General features: G+C 49.3%; 1 protein-coding gene across 2 annotated transcripts in view; it reads left to right on the top strand.

Moving 5' to 3' along the window:
* The first annotated feature begins 17481 nt into the window (after window positions 1-17481).
* SH2B3 (SH2B adaptor protein 3) overlaps window positions 17482-19731 on the top strand; it is a 35033-nt gene continuing 32783 nt past the window's right edge. For both annotated transcript variants that reach the window (XM_032431518.1, XM_032431517.1), the window contains exon 1: window positions 17482-17813. The gene's annotated coding sequence lies outside the window, so the exon portion shown is untranslated. The remainder of the gene's footprint in view (window positions 17814-19731) is intronic.

The following is a 19731-nucleotide window of genomic DNA, read 5'->3' as shown; positions in this document are numbered from 1 at the left end:
GCACAGAGGAAAGTAGGACCAAGACCCACAACATGGAGAGAGACAGATACCTAAAGGTATCTGATAGTGGCTGAGCCCCTGAATCCACCTATACCTGATGCTGCTGTAATTCTTTAGCCAAGAAAGGCTAGCTGGAATTTCCACAAATGTAGACACTCGCCAGATAAGGAAAATGCCAGGGACAAAGGCTTCTGGGTCTTGATGTGGGGAAATTCTCCCAGAAGTCTGTGAACCCTGGTTCTCAGAGCCCCTCATGCAGCAGTTGGGGTTTGGCATGGGTGAAAGAGGCAGAAAGCAGAAAGCAACCACCTGGCATCCTTTTTTAAAAATTCCTTATTATTTGTTTTAATTTTAATTGAGGTCAAATTCACGTAACAAAAAATTAATCATTTTATTTATATAAAAAAATGTTTATTTTTTGAGTAATCTCTACAGCCAACATAGGGCTTGAACTTACAACCCGGAGATCCAGAGTTGCATGCTCCACCAACTGAGCCAACCAGTCAGGAGCCCCCCAAATTAACCATTTTAAAGTAAACATAATATGTAGCATGGTGAGGGATGCCTGGGTGGCTCAGTTGGTTAAGCGTCTGCCTTCGGCTCAGGTCATGATCCCATGGTCCTGGGATCGAGCCCCACATTGTGCTCCTTGCTCAACGAGAGCCTGCTTCTCCCTCTGCCTGCCACTCTCCCAGCTTGTGCTCTTTCTCTCTCTCTCTCTCTCTGACAAGTAAATAAATAAAATCTTTAAGTATATATATATATATATATATAGAGAGAGAGAGAGAGAGAGAGAGCATGGTGACTAGTTGATAACAGTTTGTATAATTTAAATTTGCTAAGAGAGTAGAACTTAAATGTTCTCACCAAAAGAAAAAAAAAAACAAAAAAGAAACACTAAAACACATTGATGAATGTGTTAACTAGGGGAGAGGAATCTTTTCACAATGTTTATATATATCAAATCATCATGATGTATGCTTTACATATCTTACATTTTATTTTGTCAATTATACCTCAGTAAAGCTGAAAAGAAAGAAAGAAAAGAAAAAAGATACAGCTCCCAGCTTTAAAAAGTCACCAACACAGGGGCGCCTGGGTGGCTCAGTCAGTGAAGCGTCCTACTCTTAGTTTTGGCTCAGGTCATGATCTCAGGGTTGTGAGATGGAGCCCCGCATCAGGCTCCATGCTGAGTGCAGAGTCTGCTTCAGATTCTTTCTCCCTCTGCTTCTGATGTGCACGGTCTCAATCTCTCTCTCTCTAAAATAAATAAATAAATAAAATCTTAAAAAATTAAAAAAAAAAAGTCACCAGCACAAAATAAAAGAAACAATTCAGTGACATTTAGTACATTCATGATGTTTAATCACCAACACTATCTAGTTTCAGAACCTTCCTGACACCCCAAAGTAAAACCCCACATCCATTAGCAGTCACTCCCCTTTCTCCCCTCCCCCTAGCCCCTGGCAACCACCATTCTACTTTCTGTCTTTTTTTTTTTCATGGAAGTATAGTTGACACACAATGCTACGTTAGCTTCAGGTGTACAACATAGTGATTCAACAACTCTATACTTATGCTCTGTTCACAAGTGTAGCCACCATCTGTCACCAGGCAACATTATTACAATATTAGTGATTATACTCCCTGTGCTGTCCTTTTCATCCCTGTGACTACTCTTCCATAACTAGAAGCCTGTGCCTTCCACTCCTCTTTACCCATTTCGCCCATCTCCAACACCCCCTCCCCCACTAGCAGCCCCCAGTTTGTTCTCTGTATTTAGGGATCTCTTTCTGGTTTTTGTTGTTGTTTATTTGTTTATTCATTTGTCTTATTTTTTAGATTCCACATATAAGTGAAATTGTGTGATGCTCGTCTTTCTCTGTCTGACTTATTTCACTTAGCACTATACCCTCTAGGGTCCATCCATGTTGTTGCAAATGGTAAGATTTCAGTCTTTTTTATGGCCGAGTAATATTCCATTATGTACATACACCACATCTCTGGATGGACACTTGGGTTGCTTCCATATCTTGGCTATTATAAGTAATGCTGCAATAAATACAGGAATGCATATATCTTTTCAAATTAGTGTTTCTGTTTTCTTTGGGTAAATACTTAGTAGTGGGATTACTGGATCATACTGTATTTCTGTTTTTAATTTTTTGAGGCATCTCCACACTGTTTTCCACAGTGGCTGCACCAATTTACATTCCCACCATCAGGAGAGTCCCTTTTTCTCCATATCGTCACCAACACGTGTTATTTCTTGTTGCTGCTGTTGTTGTTGTTGTTTAATTCTAGCTATTCCAATGGGTGTAAGGTGGTATCTCATTGTGGTTTTAATTTTCATTTCCCTGATGATGAGTGACATTGAGCATCTTTTCGTGTGTCTATTGGCCATCTGTATGTCTTCTTTGGGAAAATGTCTATTTATGTCTTCTGCCTATTTTAATTGTATTATTTGGTTTTGGGGTGTTAGGTTGCATGAGTTCTTTGTATATTTTGGATATTAACCCCTCATTGGATATATCATTTGGGAATATCTTCTCACATTCAGTATGTTGCTTCTACTTTCTGTTGCTATAGATTTATCTATTCTGGATATTTCATGTAAGTGGAATCACAATATGGGGCATTTTGTGTGTGGCTTCTTTCACTTAGCATAGTGTTTTCAATGTCCGTCCACATCACAGCATTTATCAGTAGTACTTCCTTTCTTTATGGCTGACTCATATTTCACTGTACGGATACGCTACATTTTGTTTATCCTTTCATCCTTTGAGGGATATTCTGTCGTTCCCACCTTTGGCCGCTGTGAATAGCTGAGCATCTTTGTGGCTGGGAACTGGGGAGGGCTGGAGAAGGGGCCGTGATTTAGAAGGCCTGGAAAAGGGAATTTGAGAACCAGAACTGCGCTGTGGCTGCTATTACCAATCCTGATGATCTGACCTCCAAACCATGTCTGAGTCAGTCACTTCTCCATCCTTGCCACCACTTCCTCATCCCAGGCCACCATCAGCTCTCAGCTCTCACCAGACAGCTGCAGTGGCCTTCTCTCTGGTCTCCCGTCTGCCCCTGCAACCCCTGCACCCAGTGAATCCATCTTCCACTGAGGGAATCCTAGTGAAACTTAAGGCAAACCAAGTCATGGCACTCTCTTGCTCAAAGCCTTTCCGTGGCTCCCCACTGCCTCAGAAGCAAATCCGCCTCCTCCCTGAGAGTGACAGGGTCCTACTTGTCCTGGACTCTGCCCACCCCTCCAGCTCCTCGTGCATGGTGCCCTATCTCCACTCCCTCAGCTTCAGCCACCTGGCTTCCCTCTGCTCCCAGCATGCACCATGCTCGGGGCCTTTGCACGTGTGGCCCACTTCCAGGCTCCTCCTTCAAGTCCTCACTCAGCCATCCCCTCTTCCAGACATGTGACCCCCCAACTCCACCCCACTGAGTCCAATGCCTTTGTTTCCTCCAATCAGTTATTCTTTTTCAACATTTATCGAGCATGACTGTGTCCCAGGCACGAGGGATACAAGGTAAAAAAAAAAAAGAAAGAAAGAAAATAAAAAGACAGATAAGTGCATGCATGTTCATAGCAGCAATATTCCCAATAACCAAAAAGTGGAAGCAACCCAAGTGTCCATCAATGGATGAATGAATAAATAAAATATGGTGCATCCATAAAATGGAATATTACTCAGCCATAATCAAGGAATGGAGTTCTGGGGTGCTTGCCTGGCTCAGTTGGTAGAGCGCGTGACCCTTGATCTTGGGGTTGTAAGTTCGAGCCCCATGTTGGGTATAGAGATTACTTAAAAATTAAATCTTTTGGGGGCACGTGGTGGTGCAGTTGGTTAAGTGTCCGACCCTTGCTTTCTGCTCGGTTCGTGATCTCAGGGTTGTGAGATTGGGCCCTGCACAGATCTCTGCTCTGCGCTAAGCACAGAGTCTGCTTGGGACTCTCTCTCCCTCTTCCTCTGCCCCTCCACCTCCAAAAAAATCTTTAAAAAATAAATAAGAATAAATAAAATGGTCAATTTATGTCATATGAATTTCACTTCAATAAATTGGTTTTTTAAATATTTATTTATTTATTTATTTATTTATTTATTTATTTATTAAAATCATCTCTGCACCCAACATGGGGCTCCAACTCACGAGCCCAAGATCAAGAGTCTCATGCTCTACCGACCGAGCTAGCCAGTCACCCCTTCAATAAATTGTTAAAAAAAAAGAGAGAGACAGATAGACAAGTGCTCCTTCCCTCTCTTACCAGAGGAAGGAAAAATGAAGCAACATTCATACAGTACATTAGATGAAGTCAGGAGTCAAGGAGAAAAATAAAGCAGGGGAAGAACATAGGGATTGTGAATGACAATGAGGTTGCCCTTTTAGCAAGGAGGGACCAGAGAACATCTCCCAGAGAAGGTGCTTTTCAGGAAAGACCTGAAGGAAATAAGGGTACAAACCATGCAGATATCCAGAGGGAAAAGCTTTCTTGGCAGAGGGAACAGCAAATGCAAAGCCTCAGAGGCAAGAAACATATCGAGGAGGCCAATGTGGCTGGAGAAGAAAGAGCAAGAAGAGAGGAGAGATGAGATCAGGAGGCCAATGGGCTTTTCTCAGAAGGCTAGATGAGGAGGAACTCGCGAGGAGGCCAGAGGGCACATGAGATAGGGGAGGAAAAAAAATACCACAGGAGAAATCAACTGTAGGCAGTGTACTTGGGGCTGACGACTCTGAGCCTAACCTCTGACACCACCCCGACCCCCGTTAGATAGTAGGCCCATGAGGGCAGGGAGTTTTGTCTGCTTTTCTCGAAGCTGCGTCCCCATGCCTGGCACAGCTTTGGGCACATAGTCAGTGCTGGGCGACTGGAACGTGACTCAGGGCCTGAGCCAGCCCTCCTGGGAAGGTGCCCACAGGACCTGCCATCTTGCTTCCAGATCTCGCCTCCCCCCCTTGGCTCAGCCACCAGCAGAGGAAGACAGTGCTCCAGGCAGGGGTCTGAGGCAGAGTTTCCTTCCACAGCGGCCGCCCTAGCCCAACAGTGGGCAGAACCCACCAGCCCCAAGAAGGAACTGAAATTGTCCTCCACCACAACACACGGGCCTGGCACACGGCAGGCCGGGAGGCACATGGGGGAAGGGGAGTGACCGGAAGGGCCAGAGTCCCTGACTTCAAGGGCCCCTCCTCTGGTGTCCGCACCAGCAGCCTGAGGCCGGGTCCCGGGTGTGAGCAGAATTTTGCTGAAAGCACAGAGACCTAGAAGGTCTTGCCAACTCATTCCATAGCATTGCCAACTCCCCTCCTTGTCCCCTCCCTCTCTTATGGGGCCTCTCTTTCCCCCCTCCTCAAACCTTCTCCTTGCCACTGACCCCCGAATTCTTTCTCCCAAGGATTTGAACCTCTTCCGAGTTTCACCTGCTCCTTAGTTAGTTACTTAGTTAGTTAAAAGTGGGCTCCACACCCAACGTGGGCTTGAACTCATGATCCTGAGATCGAGTCACAGGCTCTACCAACTGAGCCAGCCGGGCAGCCCCTGCAAGGTGTATTGCTTATCTGCCAAGTTCTTTTTACCCAGACCCTCCCATGGAATCCTCAATCCAAGGCTCAGAGAAAGTGAGTAACGTGCCCATGGTCACACAGTAAGGGGCAGAGCTGGTAACTACCACCCAAGCCTGTTGGATATCAGCCTAAGTGTGTAGCTGGCTCCAGCTCAAGTCCAAAGAAACATGATTGCCCTTATTCCCGTCCCGCCCTAGCAAAACCTGCAAACGAATAATCCCTCCCCTTGGCATAAGCCACGCCGCTTCCCAGAATGGCAGAATGGCTGCCTTTGGTCTGTGTATTAAGTGGGATTTGTTTTTCTTCCTGCTAGACCGGGTTGGGCCCGGAAAGGAGACGGAGCTGGCAGGCGTGATCCCTGAGCTGCACCCAAGATGGCAGAAGGGCCAGGGGAGTCTTATATTTGCCTATGAAAATAATGGATTTAATCCCCACTCTTCCATTTTCAAGCTGTGTGACCTTCAGCAAGTCACTTAACCTCTCTGTGCCTTGGTTTCCTCATCTATAAAATAGAAGAAATCACAGTGTCATGTCATCCCGTTCCCTGCCCCCCCATGTCTCATAAGGTGTTATGAGGGGTTTCAGGAGTAATAGCTCATGTTCACTGAGCTCATGTTGTGTGTTTTGCTTCTCATGACAATGCTAAGAAGTAGGAACGACTTTACCATCCCCATTTTACAGATAAACAAACCAAGATGAAATGGCTTGCCTGAACTCATGCAGTGAGTAAAGTGAATTCGAATCCAGGTCGTCCTGCTTTGGGTCTAAATCTTGCTGCCCTATCTGGTTAAGAATAAAAAGCCCTCAGAATGGTGCTGGCAGGTAGTAAATCCTCAATAACTGTAAGGTGTTACTACCTTCTCCTGCTCACAAGTTCAACATCTTCGAGTAATAGAAAAATTTAAAAACAGGGGCGCCTGGGTGGCTTAGTTGGTTAAGTGGCTGCCTTCGGCTCAGGTCATGATCCCAGGGTCTTGGGATCGAGTCCCGCATCGGGCTCCTTGCTCAGCAGGGAGCCTACTTCTCTCTCTGCCTGCTGCTCCCCTCCCCCCGCTTGTGCTCACTCTCTGTCAAATAAATAAATAAAATCTTAAAAAAATAAAAATAAATAAAAAATAATTAACAAAAACTAAAAAGTTGTGGTGCCAGACCTGGGTTCGAATCCTGACTTGGAATCTGAGTAGATCTGTGACCTAAGGCAAGTCACCTTCACCTCTCTGGGCCTCAGTTTCCTCGTCCAGAAAACAGAAATAAGGGTTGTTGGAAGAATTCAGTGAACTTTGAGGCCCTTGCTGACTTGTCACTGTCTGTTTATTTAAGAGGTCACTTACTGATTATCTGTCTTCCAGCATGAGAACAGACTACAGTGTCTGTAGTGTCCACCATTGGATCCCCAATATCTGGCACATAGTAGGGGCTCAACAGATCTCAGCCCAATAAGCAGAGTGTTTTCCTGCCCCCATGGCGCCCCAGCTTCTCTCAGCCTGCCCGGCACCTGCTACTCCACACTTCCAACCCCAGGACCATGTCCTCGTCTCCTGTTTCAGGCGTGAGAGACCCATGAGGGACTTTTTGTGGGGTATGGTTCCTGGGAGGCACCACTGGTGTTCTTGGGCAGGAGTCTCTCAGTTGCTAAGTGACTAAAAGCCACACACAAACAGGCTTCAACCAAAAAGAGAACTGGCTAACGCACATGGCTGAGAAGTCTAAGAGTAACTGCTTTTCAGGTATGGCTGGATCTAGACGCAGATATCAGTAGGACTCAGTTTCTCTGTCTCCGAGTTTTGCTTTGCTCTGAGTATATTCATTCCGAGACAAGATGGCCCTCCAGAAGCTCCAGGCTTATGTCCTTCCAGCTCTAAAATTTTAGAATGGAATAAGACATTTTCTTGCAGTTCTGCCTAAGCCTGGAATTGATTCTCACTGGTCCACCTGCCCATCCTTGCACCAGTCATTGGAGCAGGGATGGGAAGGTCAGCCCCAGGGAACATCTTGAACTGAGACCACATGGAAAATCAGGTGCTGCTACCGTAGCACGGGGAAGTCAAGGCAGCCACCCTGATGGCCATGTCCTGGGCAGCCATCTCAAAACTGAAGAGAGCCCAGTTTGAGGAAAATGGAAATGTGGGGCTCAGCTGCTCTCTGCACACGCCCTCAGCTTCCTACTTCTGTTTCCAAGAGTATTGCTGAATACTTCCCTTCCTCCTCTCTGCTCCTCCTCTCCTTGGTCCTGTGGTTCCTTCTGCCTCAGAGAGGTGAAGTAACTTGCCCAAGGTCACACAGCCAGCATATGTGGTAGAGTCCAGAGGCGTCCCCAGGCAGTGACTGCAGAGTCCTGCTCTGGGCTCAGGAACAAGCCAAGGCCGAGGTGCTCCCCTAGCCCAGCCCCAGATAGCCCACAGAGGACACTGCAGCCTCTTTACACCCATTGCCTCTGCCCATGGCTCCATTTTCTTCCTCCCTGGTAGCCGCTTCCTATCCCTCTCTGTGCATCTCAAGGTTTTACTCGCCAGAAGGGACTTGAATGCCCTGTGGCCATCCTTGAGGATAGAGCCTCAGCTGGACAACCTGCCCACCGCTCCTTTGGCTCACCTTAAAGCCATGCTCAGTCACCTGATGCTGGCCAGGGGCTCACGTGGCCACAGGCATGGTCACTGGGGTCTCAGAGCCACCCTGGCTGATCTGCAGGTGAGGAGTGGCCCACACTGATGTCACCTCCTCTGTGAGACCATCCCCAGCCTCTGCCAGGCTGGGGGTAGGAGACCAGCCTCCAGCAGCCCATTTTGGAGTTCAGACCAGCCTGTGGAGGACTGGAGGAATAGAGGAGACACATCTCCAAACCCCTCCAAACCTCACTCCTGTACCTAACCCTTTTTTGGCTACTTTTTTTTTTTTTAATTGGGGTGAAAAAGCTAGTGAAACAAAAGCAAAAATGAACTTTTGGGACTTCATCAAGATAAAAAGCTTCTGCACAGCAAAGGAAACAGTCAACAAAACAAAGAGGCAACCCACAGAATGGGAGAAGATATTTGCAAATGACACTACAGATAAAGGGCTGGTATCCAAGATCTATAAAGAACTTCTCAAACTCAACACCCAAAAAACAAATAATCAAGTCAAAAAGTGGGCAGAAGATATGAAAAGACACTTCTCTGAAGAAGACATACAAACGGCTAACAGACACATGAAAAAATGTTCATCATCATTAGCCATCAGGGAAATCCAAATCAAAACCACACTGAGATACCACCTTACACCAGTTAGAATGGCAAAAATGGACAGGGAAAGAAACAACAAATGTTGGAGAGGTTGTGGAGAAAGGGGAACCCTCTTACACTGTTGGTGGGAATGCAAGTTGGTGCAGCCACTTTGGAAAACAGTGTGGAGGTTCCTCAAAAATTCAAAAATAGAGCTACCCTATGACCCAGCAATTGCACTACTGGGTATTTACCCCAAAGACACAGATGTAGTGAAAAGAAGGGCCATATTCACCCCAATGTTCATAGCAGCAATGTCCACAATAGCCAAACTGTGGAAAGAGATGAGATGCCCTTCAACAGATGAATGAATAAAGAAGATGTGGTCCATATATACAATGGAATATTACTCAGCCATCAGAAAGGATGAATACCCAACTTTTACATCAACATGGATGGGACTGGAGAAGATTATGCTGAGTGAAATAAGTCAAGCAGAGAAAGTCAATTATCATATGGTTTCACTTATTTGTGGAACATAAGGAATAGCATGGAGGACATTAGGAGAAGGAAGGGAAAAATGGGGCGGGGGGGGAATTGGAGGGAGAGACGAACCATGAGAGACTATGGACTCTGAGAAACAAACAGGGTTTTAGAGGGGAGGAGGGAGGGGGGATTGGTTAGCCCGGTGATGGGTATTAAGGAGGGCACGTACTGCATGGAGCACTGGGTGTTATACGAAAACAATGAATCATGGAACACTACATCAAAAACTAATGATCTATTGAATGGTGACTGACATAACATAATAAAATTTTTAAAAAATAATAAATAAAAAATTGGGGTGAAATTCACATAAATAAAATTAATCCTTTTAAAGTGAACAATTCAGTGGCATTTACCACATTCACAATGTTGTACAACCCCCACAGCTACCTAGTTCCAAAACATTTTCATCCCCACAAAAGGAAACCGCATACTTAGAATCAGGCACTCCCCATCCTCCCTGCCCCTGACCCGGAACAAACAGCAATCTGTGTTCTGTCTCTGTGGATTTACCCCTTCTGGATATTTCACGGAAATGGAATTATACACTATGTGACCTTCTGTGTCTGGCTTCCTTCACTCAGCACATTGGGGTTTTTTGTGTGTGGGTTTTTGTTTTGTTTTTGTTTTTTAATTCTATGTGAATTTGTCTTTTTTTTTTTTTTAAGTTTATTTATTGAAGTAATCTCTACACCCAACCTGGGGTTCGAACTCGCAACCCCAATATCAAAAGTCGCATGCTCCTCCAACCAAGCCAGCCAGGCGCCCCTTACTCAGCATATTATTTGGAGGGTCATCCACGTTGTATCGTATGTCAGTACTTCCTTTTTATGGTTGAGGATAGATCACATTTTGTTTGTCCATTCATCCACTGATGGACATCTGAGTTGTTTCCACCTTTTGCCTCTGTGCATACTGCTACTATGAACATTCATATACAAGTGTCTGTTTGAGTACTTATCATCAATTCTTTTGGGTCTATACTTTGGCTAACATTCTGATGCTTGTAGCGTAGATAAGGAAGGTTCGTATTCTCAGGTTCTCAGTCCCCTACCCCTCAGTGTAAAGGGAGGACCCGAGAACAGGTTTAGTTCATAATAATCAGCATCATTGATTGAGTGTCCTGTGCTTCACACATAATTTCATTTAATCTTCACAAATACTCTGTTAGGTAGGTATTATTCTCATCCCCATTTTGCAGATGAGGAAACTGAGACTTAGAGAAATCAAGCCAGCACGAAGATGACAGAACCAAGGCTCACATAACAACTGTGTGCTTTGGAATCACCATCCACCAGCACCTACTTTTCATTTGGTCTCAACACAACATTTTGAAGCACCTGATGTGTGCCCGATTCGTGCTGCATGCCAGTGATTCAAAGGTGAGCAAAACATCAGCCTTACCCTCCAAGAGCTCAGAGTCTGGGAGTATACAGACAGATGAATGAGTAATTGCACCATAAGGGACAACCCCCTGTCCCTCAGAGGCTTGATGAAGAGGGTGCCAAAGGAGGCCAGAGGAGGCAACATCCCCAGGGAACTGGAGTAGACTTCAAGCACAGATCATGTTTCGGGTGGTTTTGAAGGATGTATAGGAGTTTGCCAAGCAGAGTAAAGGGAAAGACAATGTCAGGCAGTGAGAATAGTGTGGGCAAAGGTCTGGAAACAGGAAGCAGGGGACAGAAAGAAGTCTGGTGTGGCCAGAGCACTGGGAGATTGGTGGATATTGTCGCGAGAGGAGGTCGCTAAGGATGAGACTGTGAAGGGGCCTGGTCTGTCAGGCTGAGGCTTTTGCATTTTATTCAAAAGGTAATAGGAGTCTTGGAAGGTTTAGAGCAGGGGAGAGACTTGGCACATAACTAAATTTGTGCCTTGGAAATTAACCAACATTTATTGAGCACTTACACGTGTAGCAGGGACTTTTACATGAATTCTTTTAAGTTAATTTTCACTACAATTCTACGAGGGAGGTGGATCCCTCTTCCACATTTTACAAATGAGGAAACTGAGGCCCAGAGAGCCCCAGTCGCTTGCCCAGGGTGACCCAGCACTAAAGGAAGAAGCCAGATATTAAACCATGCCCTCAATCCGTGTTCTCGACCTTGGTGGCCATTTAACGGTAGATTGGAGGCATCAAACCTGGAGCCTGGGAGGCTTCCAGGAAGGCTTGGCCCCACTCCGGGAGGAGGGGCCCGGGGCTGGGCCGGCTTAGACCCGCGCCAAGAGCTGCTCAGGACGCCGCTCCCCAGCCCGCCACCCCCAAGGCTGCCACCAGGGGGCGCCAGAGCCGCGCGCAATTCGGCCGCCGCCGACCCGCAGCCTGGGACAGCTGCCAAGCTCGCGCCGGGGAAGCTCCTGCGCCGCACGCTGATCCCAGGGCAGGGGTGGGGACCGAGGAAGTGATAGGTTGTGCGTCCACCGCGGAGCCATTAGGGCCTTTAATTACCGGGATTGGAAGTGAATAATTATCTGCGGGGCCTCAGGCCACTGAGTCACTTCCCCTCCGAAACCAGATTCCCCGGGCGGAAGAGGGGGCAGCTCGTGGCTCCCCAGGCCCGGCTGGGGGCCCTTGGGGTGGGCGCAGGGTGCGGGGCCGCCGCAGACGACTTTAGCCAAGGTCAGAATTCTGGAGCCTCAGTGCAAATGCCTGACTTGCACAGGCCGCTTCAATGCTGTCGTGCCTCAGTTTCCTCCTCTGTCAAATGAAGGGAAACAACATGCTTTCCTTTATACAGTTGTTGGGAAGATTAAATCACGAACCCACGGAAAGCCCTCAAAACAGTGGCTGGCATGTAATGCCTTAATAATGACTAATTCTGCCTAGGACTATCATTAATATCATTACTCGGGATGAGCCGGGGTTCTGGATCGTCTAGGACTTGAGTGCTGACCAGCTTTAGTCACTTACTTACCGGTTGTGTGACGTGGGGCACAGCCCTTCACTGCCTTGTGCCTCCGATTCCTCGTCTGAAAAATGGGGAAATTCCCAGCAAACCCCTCACAATGGGGTGGATTGCCTATGATGGTCTCAGCTTGGTGCACACTTCCCGAAATGGAATCCAGATTATAAAAACTGTTCATCCTTTTCTTAGGCAAGGACTTGGGGCAACTTGAGAGGCGCAGGCACTGGGAGGACAGAAAAGGGAACCCAAGCAGCGGGAAGGAAGCAGGGGCTTGGTGGCATCAGGCACCTGCCCTCAGCAGATTATACCCCTAAGCCCGGGAATCCCACTGGAGAGTTCTGACTGCCCACGCAGAAAGAAGAAGGGCCCAGTTACATAATCCTTTTCTGGCCAAGGACACCCTTTCCCAAACCTCCTAGCTCCTGCTGGATCTTGATGGATGGGGAAACGGTTGGTTGGACAGCCCCCCCCCCCGCCAAAGCCACCTTGAGCTCTGTAGTAAATTACTCCCCAACCTAGTGGCCTGAAATGGTAAACATGTATTCTTTCATAGAGTTCTAGAAAGTTAGGAGCTAGGTGTTTCTGGCTCAGAGTCTTTAAGGAGGTTGTAGTCAAAACATGGGCTGGGGCTCCCCTCACCGAAGGCTTGAAGGGGACTTGGAGGAGCGGCTTCCAAGATCTCCGTGGCCACCATTCTTCACTACCATTCCCTGAGGGACATAGGACTCACATCCAGTTATACATTACAATCAACACTCTTGGGCACATCTGTACACGGAAGTGCTATCCAAACTCCCAAGCCTTCGCTGTAAGTTTTCTCATCAAATTCTCCCCCACAACCCAACCAAGCCAGCCCTGTGACTGTCCCCATTTTACAGATGAAGAAATTGAGGCCTAGAGAGTCCAAGTGATCACCCAGCTAAGAGGATGCAGAACACAGAATTCTAAATCTGTCGGGGTGACCCCAGAGCCTTCATTCTTAATTAGGGATCCCCCTCAGACAATGGTGTTCTGTCTTTGAAGTGGGGAGATTGTGATCGGGTCTTATGACTTCACTTTTCAATGACTCAGTTTCCTCATAATAAAATGCAGATAATAACAACAATAAGAGTATCCAGCCCAGGGCTGTCACGAGAATGAAATAAGTTAATCTATGGAAAATGTCCAGAGCTGCGCCATCCAGGACAGAGATCACTGGCCACATGAGGCTATTTAAATTTTAATTCATTGGGGCGCCTGGGTGGCTCAGTCGTTAAGCGTCTGCCTTCGGCTCGGTTCATGATCTCAGGGTCTTGGGATCGATCCCCACATCGGGCTCCCTGCTCCGCGGGAAGCCTGCTTCTCCCTCTCCCCTCCCCCTGCTTGTGTCTCTCTCTGTCAAATAAATAAATAAAATCTTTAAAAAAAAAAAAATTTTAATTTTAATTCATTAACATTACAGAAAGTTAAAATTTAGTTCCTCAGTGACACTTGCCAGATTTCAGGTGCTCAGTAGCCTCATGTGGCTAGTGGTGACCATTTTGGACAAGTGCAGATAGCACGTCTCCATCATCACAGAAAATTTCATCAGTCAGCACAGGCACAGAGGGGTGTCTGACATGAAGCAAGCCTTCACAACTGGTAATCATATTATTGTTAATCCTAGATCATTAGCTATTACGATTACACTATTATTCTATTACTATTAATCCTCTTCTAGCCTACTGTTATTTTACTATTATTTAAAAAAAGTTTTTATTCATTTGAGAGAGAGGGGGCGAGCAAGAGCATGAGCAGGGGAGAGGGGAAGAGGGAGAGGGAGAAACAGACCCCCCGCTGAGCAGGGAGCCCAACACGGAGCTTGATCCCAGGACCCCAGGTTAATGACCTGAGCCCAAGGTGGCTGCTTCACTGACTGAGCCACCCAGATGCCCCTATTTATTATTTTTAATCCTTTAACTATTAAGTGCTATTATTAGTCCTGGAACTGTCAACTATGATTATACTATTATTATTATTATATTATAGTCCTATAATATATAGTATATTATAGACTATTATTAGTCCTGGGACTGTTAACTATGATTGTTATTATTATTATTTTTTAAGTTTATTTTTTTAGTCATCTCCACACCCGGTGTGGGGTGGGGCTTGAACTCATGACCCCGGGCTCAGGAGTCACATGCTCTTCCCACTGAGCCAGCCAGACATCCCAAATATGTTACATTTATTACTAATCTTATTACTATCCTACTGTTAGTTGTTATTTATTGTTATTAATTCTGATACCATTTGCTACTGTGGTAACTATGAATCCTAGACCTGTTATTATATTTATTGTTGCTACTATTGTTATTTTATATTTACTACTAGTTCTGTAATAGCTAACAGTAACTATTGTTATTTTTAACGAGCTCTATTAACTATTGTTACATTATTATTCTATTGTTATTGATTCTTTTATTGTTAATCCCGTACTGGTTAACTTTTGTGTTGTTGTTATCAGTACCAATTGTTAATATCATGTTAATGGTATTAATAAGCATTTACTAATGTTGTCATTGGCTGCTGATTCGTTACTATTATTAATCCTGAGAGTCTCCAGCCCCCACTTGGCAGGCAGTAGGCGTTCTCCCGGTTGGTGTGAGAGCAAGGGCGGTGGGACCTGCTGGCTGAGACTATCTCACTTGGTTCAGGGGAATTCGGATAAACCTCCTCCTCACTTTGGGCCCCAGGGACCTGTGAAGTGGGAGGAGCCACTGCAAGAAGAGGAAAATCGCAGTTCAAAGCGGGGGTGCTCTCAAATCTAGGGCAAGGCAACAGAAGGGGTTTTCGTTGTAAACCTTTGCCTTTCTAAGGAAAAGCAGAAACAGAGTGAGAAGTCTCGATCGCGGAGAGAGCGTTTGAAACAACCAACTGGACTCTGGAGGGGACACCTGGCAAGAAGAAATTAAGCGAGAAGGGAAACCACTTTGGGCCTCAGAGAAATCTGGCACGAGAGAAGGCTTGCGCTATGATTAAAAAGGGGAAGAACCACAAGTCTCCATTTAAGTCAGCAAAACTGCTGTCTGGGCAGTGAGAGGGAAAGTGCTTGTGGCTGGCAGATTTTAGCAACCAGTTGACAACTGCTGCTACTCTGTCGGCGCCACCTGGGAGCTGTGTGACTGCAGGCAGGTAACTGGTCTCTCTAGGCCTCAGTCTCCCCAGGTGCCATATAGAGATAGTAATATGGAATGATCGGTTTAGGCTTCCCTAATACCTCACCCCCCTCGTCCCACATCCCCAGATGCTGTGTGAATGTTACTGGTGCACCTTCTAATGGGTTGCCAACTCCAGACTTTGCAGAGCAAATCCAAAGCTCAACAGGTCCTTCAAAAACCCCCATGGCTCCCTATTGCTCTCAAGAGAATTCCTAAACTTGCCACCAGGACCTTTAAGCCTCCATGTGGTGGGCCTGCCTTTCCAACTTCATCTCTTCCCGTCTGTAAGCCTGAGTATCACACTGTCTTCTTGACTTTCCTCAAATGCACCAAGCTTATTCTGACCTCAGGATCTTTGCACTCACTGTTCCTTTGGCCCGGAATGCCCTTCCTTTAGACGTTATTGTGCCCAGATGCTTCTTGCTGCAGGATGGGGGAAATGGGTGGTCTCGTCTCAAATGTTAGTTCCTCAGAGAGGTCCTCCCCAAGCCTCCAGTCTAAGACAGCCCCTTCCTACTGTTTATCTTTAACTGTTTTATCTTCCTCCCAATCCATTATCCCGTTCACTCATGTACTAATGCTCTGCGTCCCCTCGCCAGAATGTCAGCTCCACCAAGGGCAGGCATATTTGTCTGTCTTGTTCACTGCTGTGTCTCCAGCACCTAGAACAGTGCCTGGCACACTGTAGCCATTTAACAAGTATTTGTGGAAAGCACATGTTCATTGCTAGAGGTCTTTCAAGGTTATGGGATTTCAAGGATCCTGCAGCAGACCAGCCCTGATCCCCATCTGGGTGGAGTCTGGAAATCCCCATCTTCTGGGGAACCCCTTTCTGCATCTCCAAAGGCAGAACTCAAACCTGATTAACAAACACGCAGGTAGCAGTGCTTTCCCTTGGGCAAAGCCCAATGCTAAGTGCTTTAATGCATTGACTCATTTAATCCTCACAGTAACCCAGTGGAGTGGGTACTCTTACTATTTCCATTTCACAGATGAGGAAATTGAGGTATGGAGAAGTCAGGTCATTTGCCCAAGGTTAGTTTGAGGGGGAGGCAGACTGGAGGAGTATGTTGTCTGGGAAGGGGTGATGAGGTTCCTGCAAGCTGGGGGCCTAATCGACTGTTTCCTGTTGTGGGAGGGAGAGAAGAGTAGACATTCCTCTCTCCCCTCCCTCCCCTGTGTTGGGGGAAGGGCTGACTCACTGTATGCTCCACCTCAGACTAGGGGGCACCCCACTGTCAACCTCACCCCACATAAGGCCTGTAGAGAAAATGAAAGCACGGGGGACAGCAGAGAGGGAGGCCCAGAGGTCATAGGTGCCAGCGGTCCGGGAGGGCTTCCCGAAGAAAGATGCACTCCTGGGGTGGGGCCCCCGATAGTAGTGGCCCAATAGCTGTCGGTCTACCCAGGCACCCGCAACGGCGAGCCGAACCGAGGGTGGGGACAGAACCCGAATGGGGCGGGGCTAGGGCCGTGGTGGGTCGACTCAGCAGAGTCGCGGATAGTCGGGGCCGGGCGGGGTTGGGATCCTTCCCCGGGGGGTGATGAAAGCTGTGGTCGCTATTGCGCGGAGCCGCCCGGAGCGCGCAGATAACGCCTTGCAGGAGGGAGTCGCAGGGGCGCGCCCCCTCGAGGCCAAGGAGCTCGTCTCAGCCCCGCCCCCAGGCCCCGCCTCTCCTCCATCTGGCCCCGCCCCCGCTGCGCTGAGGCACCTGGGGGGTCTGCAGGCGCTAGGTGGGTGGGGCCAAGGTTTCCCCGCCCCTCGGTCTTTCATTCCCTTCTTTAGCCTGCGCGAAGCGACATCGGGTGGGCGAGGTGTGGGCGTGGCTTGGCAAGGCCCGCCTCTCTCCGGGCTCGGCGTTTGAGACCCCAGGACCCGGTGAGCAGCAGCTGAGCAGGATTGATGGGCGGGGCCAGGTTAGGCCCCGCCCCCGGAGCTGGCCCCGCCGGCCGTGTGGTTCGCCGGCGGACAGGGGCGTGGTCTCCCTCGGCCCCGCCCATACCGGCCCCGCCCCTGTCGTGGCCGCCCTCCCCCGTCGGGCTCCGCTCACACAGCCGGTTCCTCTTTACATAACGGCGCGAGGCGGCATGGGCTCGGGCCACCGCCTCCGCCCGGCCGCCCGCCCGGACTGTCGCGGCCCGTGGTGGCGACGGCGGCGGCAGCAGCAAAGTTTCCCCGGCGGCGGCCCAGGGGCGCATCCTCCCGCAACTGTCAAGCGCTGGCGGCGGAAATGATGAGGCGCTGGCCATTTTCCGAGCCCGGGTTTCCTGCCTGAGCCCCGCTCGAGCGAGCCGCGAGCCAGGAGCCGGCGCGCGGGAGAGAACGCGCCCGGGGCGGGGGCCCGCCCGCCCCCTCGGGATTTCGGGGGGCCGGGGGCGCGCGACGCCATGGGCAGGCCGGGCCCGGACCCCCTCTCTTTCAGGTAAGCCCGCCGTTCCCGATGCTCCCTCCTCCGGGGCTGGGAGGGCTCTAATGGGGGAAGAGGAGGCCCCCTGTCCGGTTCTGCCCGGTGTCTGCGCACTCCCACAACAGCCTGAAATACTGTCCTGCCCCTGACCCGGATGGGGTGTTCAGGGGCGGCCCTTCTCCAGCTCCTGCGACACCCTCCCAGCCGACACCCCCACCCACACACGTGTTGGGGATGTAATAGGGGAGGCCGTGGGGAAGGCGCTGAGAGGGTATGGTTAATGCCCGCAGTTAATGCCCCTTAAAGTAGCCCAGTCAGTCAGGGCAGCAGTCCCCCTCAACTTGTGCGTGGTGAGGAGGGGTCCAGGGTCAAGCGCTTGGGGTACCTTGAAAGTGAAAGTAGTCAAACGGAGGCTGTGAGGTTGGAAGAGCCCTCTGGGAGTGGGGCCACCTGTCCCTCCCCACTCTCCCAGCCCAGGCCATGTGGCTATGAGTGTATCTCTGGATTCTAGAAGCCCCTCTCCACAGTCCCCACACCTCAGAGGTGGGCCAGGCCAGGTGCCCCCAAGCCACTGAGTTTGGGGTTTCACAAGGGTTCAAGGGTCCCGGAGCACAGTTCTCTTTGAGCTGGTGCCCTCACACCCCAGACCTGGAGCCCAGGTGAATCCTCCCATCCAAAAATAAGGGGGTATGGGAGTGGTATTGCCTTATAGGTCAGCATGGCTGGGAGGGCAATGTCAGAGGCCTTTAATGCTTGGTGGAGAAATCCCCTCCCTTCCCTCCCTTCCCTCCCTCTGACTATGGGGGCTTTTGGGATGATGGGGACTGCATTTGAGGAACTGGGGAGGGGGGGTCTGCCTGCCTGTCCTGCCTTTTTTTTTTTTTTTTCTTTAATTTCCTCATTCTCCTGTTTCTCTTCCCCATTCCCGGCCACTATGATGTAGGTGAGGAGGTCACTGCCTGCAGCTGGAGGCCTCCAGGGAGGGGCATGGCCAGGCCTGACTGAGTGGGAGGAAGTGAAATTGGGCTGCGGGTGGGGGCTCCGGAGCAGAGGGCCTGGCAAGGCGATGTCTGCAGGGCCAAGGTCCAGCTTTGGGAGCAGGAGGGGCTGAGATCTGACCCCCATGCCCCTCGCCTGGGAGAGGAGCATCCCCTGACACCCACCAGCTGCCAGGCTCAGCTAGGGCAGCCAGCCCATCCTGCCTCCCCATTTATAATCCAGCCGCAGGGCCCCTGCCAGGCGATGGGCACATGGGTCTCCAGGGCTGTGGGCGCAAGTCATGTCTGGCTTTCCCATCACTGACCTGGCTGTCAGAGCGGAAACAGCTCTGGAGGCTCCCTGGGGCTGCGGGGGCTGGAGACCCAGCCCAAATGGGGGGAGAGCAGGCAGAGGCCGCCTGGGCGGGTTGGGGTCAGCAGATGAGAGGCCAGGGCCCGCTTGGGAAGTTGGAAGGGTTTTTAATACACTTTTTCTGAGCCTTTTCCCACAACCCTCCTCTGGGAGGGAAAATCCTTCTGAGCCAAAGGGTGAACATTCCTAGAACTTGTGTGAGTCCCTGTGGACCACAGAGCCAGCCAGCTGGGAAGGGGCTGGACTGAAGTACCAGCTGCTGGGGTTTGAGGACCTTCAGGGGCTCAGCAGGGGCTCAGCATAGGTCCCATGCTCCTACGGCTTCTGTCCAGCTGAGGACATGGGCAAGTGACACCTGTGAACCTCAGTTCCCCCCCATGTGAAATGGGATAATAACAGGTCTGTGGTAGGGATTTAACGAGCCAGTGTGTGAAAAGCACCTGCTGCCTGGCAGAGAGCGGGTTCAATTACAGGTGGTGGTGGTGATTTTCTATCATTACCATCATTAGCGTGAGTTTGCTGGCTGCGGAATGCTTGTCCATCAGCATCCGTCGAGCACCTCCAGCATCTGTGCGGCTCTGGG

The sequence above is a fragment of the Phoca vitulina genome, unplaced genomic scaffold (genome assembly GCF_004348235.1).
Source record: "Phoca vitulina isolate PV1807 unplaced genomic scaffold, GSC_HSeal_1.0 scaffold46, whole genome shotgun sequence".
In the NCBI taxonomy this organism is placed as follows: Eukaryota; Metazoa; Chordata; class Mammalia; order Carnivora; family Phocidae; genus Phoca; species Phoca vitulina.
Note: the sequence above shows the minus strand (reverse complement) of the source record. Positions and strands in the feature narration are given on the sequence as shown.